The 8,458-nt window shown below is 53.9% G+C and overlaps 1 long non-coding RNA gene across 1 annotated transcript; it reads right to left on the reverse strand.

Moving 5' to 3' along the window:
• Nucleotides 1-2,117: 2,117 nt before the first annotated feature.
• LOC117444868 (uncharacterized) lies at nt 2,118-7,384 on the reverse strand. Its single transcript, XR_004551890.2, has 3 exons — nt 7,174-7,384; nt 6,369-6,469; nt 2,118-2,202 (listed from the first exon to the last, which is right to left on the reverse strand). It is a non-coding gene; the product is annotated as an uncharacterized lncRNA (long non-coding RNA).
• Nucleotides 7,385-8,458: the final 1,074 nt, after the last annotated feature.

Here is an 8,458-nt window from a genome sequence, read left to right on the forward strand (position 1 = left end):
TCCACCTGTCCCTCAGAGAGACGCTCCACCTGTCCCTCAGAGAGACGCTCCACCTGTCCCTCAGAGAGACTCCACCTGTCCCTCAGAGAGACGCTCCACCTGTCCCTCAGAGAGATGCTCCACCTGTCCCTCAGAGAGACTCAGCTCCACCTGTCCCTCAGAGAGACGCTCCACCTGTCCCTCAGAGAGACGCTCCACCTGTCCCTCAGAGAGACTCAGCTCCACCTGTCCCTCAGAGAGACGCTCCACCTGTCCCTCAGAGAGACGCTCCACCTGTCCCTCAGAGAGACGCTCCACCTGTCCCTCAGAGAGACGCTCCACCTGTCCCTCAGAGAGACTCAGCTCCACCTGTCCCTCAGACTCAGCTCCACCTGTCCCTCAGACTCAGCTCCACCTGTCCCTCAGAGAGATGCTCCACCTGTCCCTCAGAGAGACGCTCCACCTGTCCCTCAGAGAGACGCTCCACCTGTCCCTCAGAGAGACGCTCCACCTGTCCCTCAGACTCAGCTCCACCTGTCCCTCAGACTCAGCTCCACCTGTCCCTTAGAGAGACGCTCCACCTGTCCCTCAGAGAGACGACGCTCCACCTGTCCCTCAGAGAGACTCAGCTCCACCTGTCCCTCAGAGAGACAGCTCCACCTGTCCCTCAGAGAGACGCTCCACCTGTCCCTCAGAGAGACGCTCCACCTGTCCCTCAGACTCAGCTCCACCTGTCCCTCAGACTCAGCTCCACCTGTCCCTCAGAGAGACGCTCCACCTGTCCCTCAGAGAGACGCTCCACCTGTCCCTCAGAGAGACTCAGCTCCACCTGTCCCTCAGAGAGACTCAGCTCCACCTGTCCCTCAGAGAGACGCTCCACCTGTCCCTCAGAGAGACGCTCCACCTGTCCCTCAGAGAGACGCTCCACCTGTCCCTCAGAGAGACGCTCCACCTGTCCCTCAGAGAGACGCTCCACCTGTCCCTCAGAGAGACTCAGCTCCACCTGTCCCTCAGACTCAGCTCCACCTGTCCCTCAGACTCAGCTCCACCTGTCCCTTAGAGAGACGCTCCACCTGTCCCTCAGAGAGACTCAGCTCCACCTGTCCCTCAGACTCAGCTCCACCTGTCCCTCAGAGAGACGCTCCACCTGTCCCTCAGAGAGACTCAGCTCCACCTGTCCCTCAGAGAGACTCAGCTCCACCTGTCCCTCAGAGAGACGCTCCACCTGTCCCTCAGAGAGACGCTCCACCTGTCCCTCAGAGAGACTCAGCTCCACCTGTCCCTCAGAGAGACGCTCCACCTGTCCCTCAGAGAGACGCTCCACCTGTCCCTCAGAGAGACGCTCCACCTGTCCCTCAGAGAGACTCAGCTCCACCTGTCCCTCAGAGAGACGCTCCACCTGTCCCTCAGAGAGACGCTCCACCTGTCCCTCAGAGAGACTCAGCTCCACCTGTCCCTCAGAGAGACTCAGCTCCACCTGTCCCTCAGACTCAGCTCCACCTGTCCCTTAGAGAGACGCTCCACCTGTCCCTCAGAGACTCAGCTCCACCTGTCCCTCAGAGAGACTCAGCTCCACCTGTCCCTCAGACTCAGCTCCACCTGTCCCTTAGAGAGATGCTCCACCTGTCCCTCAGAGACACGCTCCACCTGTCCCTCAGAGAGACGCTCCACCTGTCCCTCAGAGAGACTCAGCTCCACCTGTCCCTCAGAGAGACGCTCCACCCGTCCCTCAGAGAGACTCAGCTCCACCTGTCCCTCAGACTCAGCTCCACCTGTCCCTCAGACTCAGCTCCACCTGTCCCTTAGAGAGACGCTCCACCTGTCCCTTAGAGAGACGCTCCACCTGTCCCTCAGAGAGACGCTCCACCTGTCCCTCAGAGAGACTCAGCTCCACCTGTCCCTCAGAGAGATGCTCCACCTGTCCCTCAGAGAGATGTCCCTCAGAGAGATGAAAAGGTAAAATGTCCCTGTAGAAAACGGCTTCTGCCACAAGAGGACAGCAACAAGTATCAATAGTCAGGTTAGCTGCGGTTGCTAAGCTAACAGCAGCCATGTTGCACCAGAGAGACAGCGCTGTGAAGCCAAACAGCGTCAAGTCGAGTTCTTTGGAGTGAATGATCACTTTCTATCTGATCGAGTCCTCTCACCTGGCTCCTCTGTCTCGCTGAAGGTAGGCAGGCGGGCAGTAGGACCTGGGGGAGGCAGCGAAGACAGGGGGTCGTCCTGGAGACACACACACATTTAAATATATGAATATACAGCCGTCAGTGTTCCTCAGAGGTGCTGCCTTCCTGCCTCCTGGAGACACACAGTCTCTCCTGGAGACACACTGTCTGTCCTGGAGACACACCGTCTCTCCTGGAGACACACCGTCTGTCCTGGAGACACACCGTCTCTCCTGGAGACAAACCGTCTGTCCTGGAGACACACCGTCTCTCCTGGAGACACACCGTCTCTCCTGGAGACAAACCGTCTCTCCTGGAGACACACCGTCTGTCCTGGAGACACACCGTCTCTCTCCTGGAGACACACCGTCTCTCCTGGAGACACACCGTCTGTCCTGGAGACACACAGTGTCTCTCCTGGAGACACACCGTCTGTCCTGGAGACACACAGTGTCTCTCCTGGAGACAAACCGTCTGTCCTGGAGACACACAGTGTCTCTCCTGGAGACAAACTGTCTGTCCTGGAGACACACAGTGTCTCTCCTGGAGACAAACTGTCTGTCCTGGAGACACACAGTCTCTCCTGGAGACACACCGTCTGTCCTGGAGACACACTGTCTCTCCTGGAGACACACCGTCTCTCTCCTGGAGACACACAACGTCTCTCCTGGAGACACACCGTCTCTCTCCTGGAGACACACCGTCTCTCCTGGAGACACACCGTCTCTCTCCTGGAGACACACCGTCTCTCCTGGAGACACACCGTCTCTCTCCTGGAGACACACCGTCTCTCTCCTGGAGACACACCGTCTCTGTCCTGGAGACAAACCGTCTGTCCTGGAGACAAACCGTCTGTCCTGGAGACACACAGTGTCTCTCCTGGAGACAAACCGTCTGTCCTGGAGACACACAGTGTCTCTCCTGGAGACAAACCGTCTGTCCTGGAGACACCGTGTCTCTCCTGGAGACACCGTGTCTCTCCTGGAGACAAACCGTCTGTCCTGGAGACACACTGTCTCTCCTGGAGACAAACCGTCTGTCCTGGAGACACACAGTGTCTCTCCTGGAGACACACCCTCTGTCCTGGAGACAAACTGTCTGTCCTGGAGACACACCGTCTCTCCTGGAGACAAACCGTCTGTCCTGGAGACACACAGTGTCTCTCCTGGAGACAAACCGTCTGTCCTGGAGACACACTGTCTCTCCTGGAGACAAACCGTCTGTCCTGGAGACACAGTGTCTCTCCTGGAGACAAACCGTCTGTCCTGGAGACAAACCGTCTGTCCTGGAGACACAGTGTCTCTCCTGGAGACAAACCGTCTGTCCTGGAGACACACTGTCTCTCCTGGAGACACACCGTCTGTCCTGGAGACAAACCGTCTGTCCTGGAGACACACCGTCTGTCCTGGAGACAAACCGTCTGTCCTGGAGACACACCGTCTCTCCTGGAGACACACCGTCTCTCTCCTGGAGACACACCGTCTCTCCTGGAGACAAACCGTCTCTCCTGGAGACACACCGTCTCTCTCCTGGAGACACACCGTCTCTCCTGGAGACAAACCGTCTCTCCTGGAGACAAACCGTCTGTCCTGGAGACACACCGTCTCTCCTGGAGACAAACCGTCTGTCCTGGAGACACACCGTCTCTCCTGGAGACAAACCGTCTGTCCTGGAGACACACAGTCTCTCCTGGAGACACACCGTCTCTCTCCTGGAGACACACCGTCTCTCCTGGAGACACACCGTCTCTCTCCTGGAGACACACCGTCTCTCCTGGAGACACACTGTCTCTCTCCTGGAGACACACCGTCTCTCCTGGAGACAAACCGTCTGTCCTGGAGACACACAGTGTCTCTCCTGGAGACACACCGTCTCTCCTGGAGACAAACCGTCTCTCCTGGAGACACACAGTGTCTCTCCTGGAGACACACCGTCTCTCTCCTGGAGACACACCGTCTCTCCTGGAGACACACCGTCTCTCTCCTGGAGACACACCGTCTCTCCTGGAGACACACTGTCTCTCTCCTGGAGACACACCGTCTCTCCTGGAGACAAACTGTCTGTCCTGGAGACACACAGTGTCTCTCCTGGAGACACACCGTCTCTCCTGGAGACAAACCGTCTTTCCTGGAGACAAACCGTCTGTCCTGGAGACACACAGTGTCTCTCCTGGAGACAAACCGTCTGTCCTGGAGACACACAGTGTCTCTCCTGGAGACACACCGTCTCTCCTGGAGACACACCCTCTCTCCTGGAGACACACCGTCTCTCCTGGAGACACACCGTCTGTCCTGGAGACACACCGTCTCTCCTGGAGACACACCGTCTGTCCTGGAGACACACCGTCTCTCCTGGAGACACACCGTCTGTCCTGGAGACACACAGTGTCTCTCCTGGAGACACACTGTCTCTCCTGGAGACAAACTGTCTGTCCTGGAGACACACAGTCTGTCCTGGAGACACACAGTCTGTCCTGGAGACAAACCGTCTCTCCTGGAGACACACAGTGTCTCTCCTGGAGACACACCGTCTCTCTCCTGGAGACACACCGTCTCTCCTGGAGACACACCGTCTCTCTCCTGGAGACACACCGTCTCTCCTGGAGACACACTGTCTCTCTCCTGGAGACACACCGTCTCTCCTGGAGACAAACTGTCTGTCCTGGAGACACACAGTGTCTCTCCTGGAGACACACCGTCTCTCCTGGAGACAAACCGTCTTTCCTGGAGACAAACCGTCTGTCCTGGAGACACACAGTGTCTCTCCTGGAGACAAACCGTCTGTCCTGGAGACACACAGTGTCTCTCCTGGAGACACACCGTCTCTCCTGGAGACACACCCTCTGTCCTGGAGACACACCGTCTCTCCTGGAGACACACCGTCTGTCCTGGAGACACACCGTCTCTCCTGGAGACACACCGTCTGTCCTGGAGACACACAGTGTCTCTCCTGGAGACACACCGTCTCTCCTGGAGACACACTGTCTCTCCTGGAGACAAACTGTCTCTCCTGGAGACAAACTGTCTGTCCTGGAGACACACAGTCTGTCCTGGAGACACACAGTCTGTCCTGGAGACAATCTGTCTCTCCTGGAGACACACCGTCTCTCCTGGAGACACACCGTCTGTCCTGGAGACACACCGTCTCTCCTGGAGACACACCGTCTGTCCTGGAGACACACCGTCTCTCCTGGAGACACACCGTCTCTCCTGGAGACACACTGTCTCTCCTGGAGACAGTGTTTCTCCTGGAGACAAACCGTCTGTCCTGGAGACACACAGTGTCTCTCCTGGAGACAAACCGTCTGTCCTGGAGACACACAGTGTCTCTCCTGGAGACAAACCGTCTGTCCTGGAGACACACAGTGTCTCTCCTGGAGACAAACCGTCTGTCCTGGAGACACACAGTGTCTCTCCTGGAGACAAACCGTCTGTCCTGGAGACACACAGTGTCTCTCCTGGAGACAAACCGTCTGTCCTGGAGACACACAGTGTCTCTCCTGCAGACAAACCGTCTGTCCTGGAGACACCGTGTCTCTCCTGGAGACACACCGTCTGTCCTGGAGACACACAGTGTCTCTCCTGGAGACAAACCGTCTCTCCTGGAGACACACCGTCTCTCCTGGAGACACACCGTCTCTCCTGGAGACACACCGTCTGTCCTGGAGACAAACTGTCTCTCCTGGAGACACACCGTCTCTCCTGGAGACACACCGTCTCTCCTGGAGACACACTGTCTGTCCTGGAGACAAACTGTCTCTCCTGGAGACACACTGTCTGTCCTGGAGACAAACTGTCTCTCCTGGAGACACACTGTCTGTCCTGGAGACAAACTGTCTCTCCTGGAGACACACTGTCTCTCCTGGAGACACACTGTCTGTCCTGGAGACACACAGTCTGTCCTGGAGACACACAGTCTCTCCTGGAGACAATCTGTCTCTCCTGGAGACACACAGTCTGTCCTGGAGACACACAGTCTGTCCTGGAGACAATCTGTCTCTCCTGGAGACACAGTGTTTCTCCTGGAGACACACTGTCTCTCCTGGAGACACACTGTCTGTCCTGGAGACACACCGTCTGTCCTGGAGACACACCCTGTGCAGTGAGGAGAATAGACGGATACACAAATAGAAAAAGACCACGTCTGCACACGTTACTAAAAGTAAAAGCCGATCAGAACTCCGGGGGGAAGGTAGCGGTGCCTGTGTTATTGATGTGTTCTCACCTGGAAGTTATCTTTCTCCAGAGCCTCCAGCTGCCGGCTCAGCCTCCTCTGCCTCGTAGCTTCATCGAGAACTCTGCGTCTGGAGTCAGCCTCCACACGAGCTGGGGGGGGGGGGGGGAGACACACAGACACAGAGAGAGAGAGAGAGAGAGAGAGAGAGAGAGAGACAGAGGCACACACACACACATCTTGGTTAACATGAATAATAATAAATAGAGCATTATAACAGTAACATAATAATGAAATGTATTTAATAAAACGTCAATTTAATTTATTCACATGTTTGGTATCGACTGAAATCAAACATTCCCTTCAACTTGAATTCAAGTTAGGACCGATATCCGGATCGATGTCATGCCATACAATAAAGAAAACGGTATACTATAAAGTACAGGTAAACAAGAGCCTGTGTGTGTGCGCGTGTGTGTGCGTGTTATAAAGAGGTAAATATAGCTAGCATCCCTTCAGTAGCCCCGCTGCAGATCTGGCTGCAGAAGTCATGGTTGTACTCTCTTGTCAGTCAGTGTAACTGCGCTGAAAGGATCTTATGTTGGTACAAATACTAAATATGTAATAATAAAAAAACAAAGCCAGATGTTAGAGCTCATAAAATCAGAGAGAGGTTTAAAATGATCCTGATGTAGCTTCAGCTAGCCGCAGCTAACAGATCAACACACAGACCTCATGGAGACACCGGTACCCTCCTAAGTGTGTACTACCTGTACTGACTTCACTGAGACACGCAGATACGACTCGCTTTCATGGATACAAGTGTTTAAATGTGTTAGAATTAAACACAACTCACCGGAGCTTTTCTTCTCCAGCACCATGTTGTCACTACGGCAGCCGAGTCTGGCCAGAACACACGAAGCGCCACAGACGGATTTACATGTAAGGATACTTCAGTTTAAGGTTTTAAATACTTAACAGATTATGTTTTTTTATTTCTGATCAAGTTTGAATAGTCAGAATACTTGTTTTAACGTGGTTTCTTTGCTACGGGAAGCAACGAGGGACCAGTGCGCTGTGTTAATGGAGCGCGTTTCTTCTCTTTGTCGCCCCCTGCTGGCTTTATACGGTTTACATAAACACTCATTTTTTACTTTTTATTTCACAAAAAACTCTTTAAGTCATTTAATTTAATACGTTTGGTAAATACGACAGGTACTTAAAACAATATTCAAAAGCATTAATGTCTTAGTAATTAAGATTAAAAGTCAGAATTAAGAGTGGCAGTTATAATTAGGTAATACAAATAGTTAAAACATAATAATTAAATGCTCTTTGACTTGATTTCACATGTTATAAAAAACGCATATTATTTAAATAAATTCTGTTTAAAAATGGATTTAATTATTAAAAAAAAATGATAGATACAAATACATGTATTAATTAATTATCTATAACTTTGACCTCTTTTTTATCCATCCATCCATCTTCTCCCGCTTGTCCGTGGTCGGGTCTCGGGGTATCAGTTCCAGCAGAGAGCAACAGGCGTTCCTTTCCCCTCATCAACCAGCTCTGACCGGGGGTGCGAGCTGAAGGCCTCCTGAACTTGGGCCTCCTCCAGACGGTCCCAGTTCACCCGAACTACACGTTTGGGCTCACCAGGTCTCTCCAGAGGCTTCCCCCGCCACTCCACCCAACTCACCACCAGAGGGCGATCAGTTCTCCGCCCTCTCTTTACCCGAGTGTCCAAAACATACGGCCTCAGGTCCGATGATACGATAACGAAATCGATCATGGACCTTCTGCCTCGGGTGCTCTGGTACCACGTACACTTATGAGCATCCTTATGTTCGAACATGGTGTTTGTTATGGCCAATCCATGACTAGCACAGAAGTCCAGGAACAAACCACCGCTCCGGTTCAGATCAGGGGGGCCGTTCCTCCCAATCACGCCCCTCCAAGTGTCTCCATCATTGCCCACATGTGCGTTGAAGTCTCCCAGCAAGACTAAGGAGTCCCCTTCAGGAGCCCCATACAGGACTCTTTCCAGGGTCTCCCAGCAAGACTAAGGAGTCCCCTTCAGGAGCCCCATACAGGACTCTTTCCAGGGTCTCCCAGCAGGACTAAGGAGTCCCCTTCAG

Source organism: Pseudochaenichthys georgianus, unplaced genomic scaffold (assembly GCF_902827115.2).
Source record: "Pseudochaenichthys georgianus unplaced genomic scaffold, fPseGeo1.2 scaffold_967_arrow_ctg1, whole genome shotgun sequence".
Taxonomy (NCBI): Eukaryota; Metazoa; Chordata; class Actinopteri; order Perciformes; family Channichthyidae; genus Pseudochaenichthys; species Pseudochaenichthys georgianus.